This window comes from Mustela nivalis, assembly GCF_964662115.1.
Source record: "Mustela nivalis genome assembly, chromosome: 6".
Taxonomy (NCBI): domain Eukaryota; kingdom Metazoa; phylum Chordata; class Mammalia; order Carnivora; family Mustelidae; genus Mustela; species Mustela nivalis.
Window position 1 is genome coordinate 2,843,637 of NC_139025.1, and position 7,947 is coordinate 2,851,583.

The 7,947-nt window shown below is 60.0% G+C and overlaps 1 long non-coding RNA gene across 1 annotated transcript; it reads left to right on the top strand.

Moving 5' to 3' along the window:
* Positions 1 to 834: 834 nt before the first annotated feature.
* On the top strand, positions 835 to 3,282 carry LOC309867560. Its single transcript, XR_014313245.1, has 3 exons — positions 835 to 903; positions 1,310 to 1,775; positions 3,053 to 3,282. It is a non-coding gene; the product is annotated as an uncharacterized lncRNA (long non-coding RNA).
* Positions 3,283 to 7,947: the final 4,665 nt, after the last annotated feature.

Consider the following 7,947-nt stretch of genomic DNA (forward strand, 5'->3'; position numbering starts at 1 on the left):
GGCTGTGCTCACCCCCGGGCAAGAGCAAGGAGGCCCCTCCTCGGGGTGGGTGGGGGCGCCCGGCTGTGTTTTCTTTGAACTGTTTCAGAGGTGTTGTTTACGCCTCCTGATCTGGTTCCCTGGAATGTAACCATGAAATAACCAACCCACGTTCTGCAAACTCTTTTCTTTCTCACCAGTCTGTGCAGCCACCTCTCTGGGGTCAAGTTCTTTAACATCCGATCCCGCGGAGATTATTATATCCGATGGCCGCGGAGACTAGTGAACGGCTGGAATCCAGGTAGCCGGACCCAGGAGTGGCTGGGGGCCACGGCCAGCCCGAAGCAGGAGGGCGAGAGGCAGGCGGGGCGTGAAGCGCAGGAAGGTCCCTTCCTCCTGAGCCCCCTGGCCTTGCCCTTGGGCTTCCCTGCCTTGAGGCAGGGCCTGGATCGGGGCGGGGAGTCCCACAGCAAGAGGGAGCAGGGCTACTGGATCCCTGGGGGGCTCCTGCCCAAGTCCTCCTTCATTTCCTGGATTCCAGGAAGCCTCGGGGTGGGGGCTGGGGGCAGTAGGCAAGCCCCGAACAGGGGTGTGCCCATCCTGCGGCCCGGCCGGCCCTTCCGGTGCCGTGGCCAGCCCTACGCGCGGCCAGCCAGAGCCTCTGGGAGCCTCCGGGAGCTGCAGCCCTGGGCCGGAGGCCAGGAAGGCCCGAAGGCTGGAAGAAGAGAGAGAGGCAAGGCCCAGGTCTGGCTGGGGAAGAACCGGGACCAAAGGCAGAAAAACATCAGGACATGTCCTTACCACCTACAGCTCACTGACAAGTCCTTGAAGCAGGCCGAGTGACATTCCTCCAGGAACTCAGCTGCCTCGATGCTGATACTTTCTAAGGACAAAAGGGAACATTAGCCCAACCCCCAGGACCCTGTAAGTCTGCTTGAACGTGTAACAATTCCTTTAGAAACTTCCTCTATCTCTACCCACCCCCGGACAAGATACAAGTTGGCCATCACCCCCAAGCATATGACCCACTGATACACATCTGAAGGGCCTCATGGCTGAGTTATTATTAAACAGTAATACATGACCTTTTCTGACAACAGCTAGCCCCCTCGGGATCCTGGAAAACTGGCTTCCAAAATTGCTGGGAGGCCTGCCCTGTCCCTAACCCCCCTTCCAACTTGAAAGCATGTTATGGGTCACTCTTCACGACCCCGTGCAGCTCCTGCCCCGGGGTCCTGTCCCTGTGCTCTCATAAATCCACCTGCACCAAAGACGTCTCAGGAATTCTTTCTTGGCCGTCGGCTTTGAACCCTAACGTTCTTTCCTACAGCCACTCCAGCCCTGACCCCGTGCCTACCTTTCAGCCCTTCCCAGTGGGCGAGCTGTCAACTCACCGGACTCCAGAGGTCCCCCCAGCTGCCAAGTCTGGGGTGCGGGGGCGCGGTGAGCTAAGAGGGTACAGGAGGGGGGCCCTGCGAGTAAATCCCTGGGGAGAGCTAGCACCCTGCCTCCCAAGTGGGCCTCTCTGGGTCCGCCGCCCCTGCCAGCCAGCAGCGCCCGAATGCGGAGCCACTACCAGGGCAGGAGGTCATGCTGCTGCTGGGGCTCCCGGCCTCAGCGAGGATGAGGCAGAGATGGCCTCTCACGCAGGGCCCCAGCTTCTGGTGGATCTGCCCAGAGCCGGCACACCTCTGGGCACTCTGTGAAGCCCCCGACCCCATGCGGGGGCAATGCAGGGAGGGGTGTGAGGACACAGCGCAGACCACCAGGCCACTTCCAAGCAAGTCTTCTACAAGGTACTTCACAGCCCTCAAAAGGCAGGTCCCTCAGTGACCTCCTGGGGAGCCCCACAGGCCAAGAGTCCAGTCCGGGTTCACGGACCACCCCCCTTAGTGCAGCTCTATCAGCTAATGGCAGCTAAAGTGATCTGACATAAAATAATGTGTCAGAGATAATTGCTCCTGGGCTCAGCTCCCAAATTCCAACCTGCAACCAAAGGCCAGACGTGCCCGTTAATGATTAAACCTCCGGAATCGGTAGGGCTGGGGCAGAGCAGCAGGGAGGCTCCTGGCCAGGGAGATTGGTCCTGCCCAACAGGAACCGGTTCCTGCCCCACGGGGGAGGGAAACACTCCCCCCCCACCCCATGATAAACACCGTGTAATCCAGCATCCATGACAGCAGACAGCTGTCCCGCTGTCTGTCGCAGAGCAGGTCATGGTCATGGCCCTGCTGGGGCCCACCTGAGGTCAGGATGAAGCCCCAGGAGCACCTGGGTGGCTCAGTGGGTTCAGCCTCTAGCTTTGGCTCAGGTCATGATGTCAGGGTCCTGGGATCGAGCCCCACGTCGGGCTCCCTGCTCGGTAGGGAGCCTGCTTCCCCCTCTCTGCCTCCTTGTGATCTCTGTCTGTCAAATAAATAAAATCTTAAGGTAAGATTTTTTTTATGGGTCCATCCTTCAGCTGGTGGACATCTGCGGTTTTGCAGCTGTCGGCTGTCCTGAGCAGCGCCGCCACAAACAGTCATGGTAGGTGTCTGAGTGGACATATGGTTTCAGTTCTCTTAGGCGTATACCTAGCAGTGGAATCGCTGAGTTACATGGCAAAGAGGACGTGATTTGAAGTCACCAAAAAAGTGGTAGAACAGGGGCGCCTGGTGGCTCAGTTGGTTGAGCGCCTGACTCCTGGGTTCAGCTCAGGTCATGATCTCAGGGTGGTGGGATCTAGTCCTACATAGAGATCTGCACTCAACGGGAATCTTTTTTTTTTTTTTTAAGTTTATTTATTTATTTGTCAGAGAGAGAGAGAGAGGGAGAACACAAGCAGGCAGAGCAGCAGGCAGAGGCAGAGAGAAGCAGGCTCCCCACTGAGCAAGGAGCCCAATGCGGACTCAATCCCAGGACTCTGGGATCATGACCTGAGCCAAAGGCAGTAGCTTAACCCACTGAGCCACCCAGGCGTCCCCCAGTGTTAGTCTTTTAAGAGCCTTTCCTTCTGTCCCTCCGCGCCCCCCCCCCTTCCAGGAGTGCTCTCTCTCCCTCTCAAATAAATAAGTCTTTTTTTTTTTTTTTTAAGTGGCAGAAGAATAAAAGTAATATAACAGGAAAAGTAGAAGGCTAACGTAACAGGGGTGAAGTCCCATCTCCCGCGGGAGGAGTGCATGCACGGTGCCTAAAATCGGGCGAGTGGGAGACTAGAGACAGACACTGTGTGTGGAGCCCCGGGTCAGCAGTGAGCAGCACCAAGTTCAGGGAGCCTGAAGACCAGCCCCAGGAGACCCTGGGGAGGGCACGGATGGGGGAGGGGTGGATCGCACCGCACTGCAGGCTGCAGCATCACAGGCACCTCGGTGTGATTGGATTTCTAGCTGTGAGCCGGCTGTTTGCATCAAAAAGACACTTTGTTTAAAAAAAAAGACACTTTGTTAATTAGAAAATGTTTGGAACTGAAAATGTAAGTGAACAGGAAAATCAGGCTCCGTTTGCCATTTGCCAGGAACACAGGGAGAGAGCGGCTGCGCCCCAGCAGTTGGCTTTGCCTGGAGACACCATCTGCCTCCCGCCCACCTCCACCGCCCGTGCCTGGTCTCCTGGAGCCACAGAGTCAGGAGGGGTGTCCTTGCCTTCTCCCAGGGAAGAGCCCTCCAAACCCGGCAAAGGCAGCTCTGTCCTCTCCCAGCCCTGGCTGCTGCAGGCTAAGCCCCGCCCCCACCTCCTCCACCGTTTTAGGGACAGCCTCTGGGATCCCTCCTGGCCAGGAGCCCTGGGGCACCCAGGTGGCCAGAGAGGTGGGGAGCTCAGCTGACGTCTGCTGGGAATTCACCATCCACCCACGCACATGCTGTCCGTCCATCCATCCAAGCATCTCTCCACCCCCCCCACCGACCCAACCATCCGTTCACCCATTCACCCATGCACCTCCACACCCGTCCATCCGTCCTTCCATCCACCCTTTGCTGATGCTTCCCTGGAGCTGGGCCCTTGAGCTCGGCCCTCGGGGAGTCCCAGTGTGAGAAACAGACCGACCTGCAAGCCAGCAGCGATCACAGCAGTGAGAAGTGTCGGAGCAGAGGTCCACCCCGGGAATATCAAGGAGGAGTTTCTTCTTGGCGGGGAGACAACGGGAATACGCGTGAATAAATGGCCCAGAAGGCAGGGTATCGGAGAGCTGGAGAAATGGTTTGGTTTGTGGGGTGCCTCTGACCACCTCAGGAGTCAGGTCAGAATGGGTACAATGGGGCCACTCACTGTGATGATTCCACAGCCTCGGAGCTTCCTTCAGCAGACGCTGTGTTCAGGAATTCTGGAAGGTACTCCCCAGCTCCAACCCAGCCCCTGCTGTGACAGGCTGGGGCGTCTCAGCCCCTCCTCCCTGGTCCAGGCCTGCTTCTCCAGGGGAGTGTTCCAGCAGCCGGTGTGCATCAGGCACAGTCCTGGGCTCTGGGGAGACAGCTGTGCACCCAGATCCCGCTGGCAGGGCTCTGTGAACTAGAGGGTCCCCAAACAGCTCATAGCTCACAACAGCGGCTCAAACAAACCGACCACAAGAGGTAGCACCACTCGCGGCTTTCAGGAGAATTCAGATGCAAACGGGCAGCCACTATGCCCAGGACCCTCGGCCTGGCTCAGAGGGACACGCTGAGCCCACGGTGGCTCCATTTCTCTACTGTGGACAGACCCCAATCCACAAGGACCATACGCGCGTAGAGTCTGCCTGAAGACACCCTTCCCACCCGCTGTGGTTCTGGAAACCTCCTTTCCTTGTCAAAACAAATAAAGGACCATCCAGGTGTTGCTGGGTGTGAGGGAGATGTGGCCCTTCCTCCTGCTCTGGGAGAACCCCCTGGTTCTCAGCTTTGCAGCCCCTGGGGACCACAGCTCACTCCACTTTGGGAAGAGTCCATCCTAGGTCTTGTAGGGCAGGATTTTCCGGGCCAAGTGGCACCACAATACTGGTGGCCGTTGTGGAAGTGACCTGCCGATGTCCCTCAGCAGGGGGCACGTTTGCCCGGCGGGGCACTTGTGGGAGGCAGTGGTATAGTACGACCTTCTGGAAGTAAGAGGTTACACGGAGTCCCCCTCAGAGATGGCCCATTTTGAGGACGGACCAGGGGACGCATAGGTGCAGAGGCCTGAGCCAGGGTGGTCCGAAGCCTGCGGTGAGTTTGGACAGAGGTGCAGGCAGGACCCGCCCAGCGCAGGGGGATCCCCAGGAAAGACCAAGGGTGCCCCCAGGCAGAGCCGAAGCACTCCTCATTGTCCAGGTCATCTATTGTCTCTACATCGAAGACCCTGGATCCAAGGAGGGGGTGGCTGCGGGCGGGGAGAGTCCTGTCCTGGGGGGGAAAGAGCGGAAGGTCCCTGCCTGGGACCCCAAAGTCCCCCAAGGGAAGGAAGCCTGTGGGCAGGAGGGGGTTCTCAGGCTGGGAAGCAGGCCCTGCCCCTGCCAGCTGAGGCCACACCCACACGAGGCCAGGCCCCCAGGCCACTGCCCAGCTGATGGGTCTGGGTGAACCCAGAGCGTCCCCCTGGGGATACCGGGTACTGAGCCTGTGTCCGCACCGACCTCAGCCATCCCTGGGGCACCCTCATCCCACTCAGCCCAGCAGGAGTGCCTGCTTCCCCACTAGGCCGTTCTCCCTGTCTAGGGCAGTCGCAGACCCTGGGCGCGGGGGACAGGCCTGCAGGCTGGACCTTGTCCCAGCCTGGGACCTGGGTGTGTCCATCAGGACAACAGCAGAGGGTGCAGGAGTCTGCTGGCCCCAGTGAGCCACTTTCTCCCCAGGATATGATGCTCTCCCAGGCTCACAGGGCAGCACCTGGGGTAGGGGGCTGCTCAGGGCCCTTCCCCCGATGCCCTCTGTGAAACAGGAAGCACCAGCCCCGGAGGCCAGATGGGCTGCAGACATGGGACAAGAACACAGCCAGACCTCACAGTGGCTACCGCGGCTGACCAGCACGCGCCAGGGGGTCACTGCTCTGGTGATGGGTGACTGCACCTAACCACTCAGTGCCCAGGGGTCACACCCAGGGAACATGGTGCCAGGGCCCATCTAGCAGGTGGTCCGAGCCAGTGACAGGCATGTGAGAGTGTGCTTGGTCTAGCTGGGGAGCACCCAGCGACAAGGAGGGCCGAGAAGGGGACCCGGAATGCAGCCTCCGCCCTGAGGGGCCCACATTCTTGTCTGGTGGACAAAGGCCAAAGCGCCAGGACACTATCCGTGGTGGGGGTCCCTTCCGGAGGGAGAGGGCTCAGTCTCTGAGCTGCAGAGCACGGCCTGAGCTGGCCAGGCCCCTCTAGCCTCAGATCTGGCCGGGCCCCGGGCTGTGGAAAGAGAGCGGCCAGTTGAGTGGCTCCTGTCATCTCGGAGCCGGGAATTACGCCAGACCCCGAGACTCCATCTGTGGGGGCCAGAGGCCCTGTTCGGTGCCCCACAAGTTGTTCTGACCGAGGCCACATGGATCCTGCCAGTCCTGAGGCCTCGGACTGAGGGGAGAGGGAAGGTGAGCCGCAGGAGCCCATGAGGACTGCTGAGAGCCGGAGGAAAAGCCCGGCTCGGGATGTGGGTCCCCTACCACCAGGCAAAGCTCTTGGGAATATCCTGCCCAACACTCTCCCTGGATACACCCACATGCGCTCGCCCGTGTCCTCACATACCCAGGCCCAGGCCCAGGACCGCTGGGCCCAGCTCAGCAGTTCAGAGCACCGGCTGCCCCCATCTGGTCAAGGCTCAGCACCGCCACGCCGCCCTGGGGAACACCCCCTTTCTGCTCTCTCCAGGCAGCCCAGACATGGGCAGAGAGGGAGGGCCTTGAATGCCACGGAACGGGGGACCTGATCCCCCCAGGCAGCGGGGAGACAGAAGCCCGATCAGATCCGGGTTTCAGCAAGTTGCTGTGTGAGCACATCGAAGGGTGTGGGGGGGACAGGAAGGCCAGTGAGTGGCGCTGCTCTCTGTGAATGGACTGGGGGGCAGTGGGGGTCTGGGCTGGGTAGACGGAGAGTCTATAGCACGGCTGGGTGGGGAAGAGGTGGGCTGGGGACTCGGGTCTTTGGGGCCCCGCGCTTTCCTTGGAGGCCCAGCAGAACTCATGCTGCTCAGCTTCCCAGAAGTCCTTTGTGCACGGTGGCCTCACCCCCCAACTCTGGCCACTCAGGCTGCCAACGGGACACCTGAGCTCGTCGGGGCAGGCACAAGATGGCACGCAGCTGTGTCCCCAGGATGCCCCACTTGCTTGCTGGCCTGAAACTAACCCGTAACTGCAGCTCTTGGAGCCTTCCGGAACCCAGATCCCCACCTGAGATCAAACCAAAGACCTGGTTTAAGGTCCCTCATTTGGCTTGAGGCCTCCCAACGTTGCCCCACTTTCCTGTGTAGCCTTGGAGGACTTCTGGATCCTTCTCCACCTCCCTCCCCACCCCACACTTCTGGAAGCCCAGTCCTGGTCGACCGATGGGGTCACAGAGGGGTGCAGACACGGGAGAGGGAGAGGCGTGTAGAGTCAGAAAGTGGCACTCGTGACAGTGGGAACAGAGAAGACAGAAGAGGGAGTTTGGTGGGGAGAGTTGCCCTTGAAGGCTGAAATGAGGGAGAGTCGGGGGTTGCTGCACATGTGTGCAGACACACACACGCCCCACCCAGCACCGGCTTTTGCTTACTGGGGGGCTGATGAATGGGTAAGTTACCACTGGCAGCAGCTACCGTATTCACCACCAGGTCGGAAGCCCGTGCAGCTACAAAGGCCTGACTCGGGGCAGCTCGGGTTTGCACAAGCCTGCACCTTAAGGTCAATCTCAGTACCTCCAATTCACAAACAAGACTGGGGAGTCGGAGTGGTGGGAGTCACTCACTGCTGATGAGTAGCTCTGTAGAGTGGCCCTGAGCCAAGGAGGGGTAGGGGTTCAGCCTTGGGGGGCCAGTGAGGGCAGAGGGCTGTAGGCCCCTCCCTGCAGCCCTGGGCAGCCAGCCA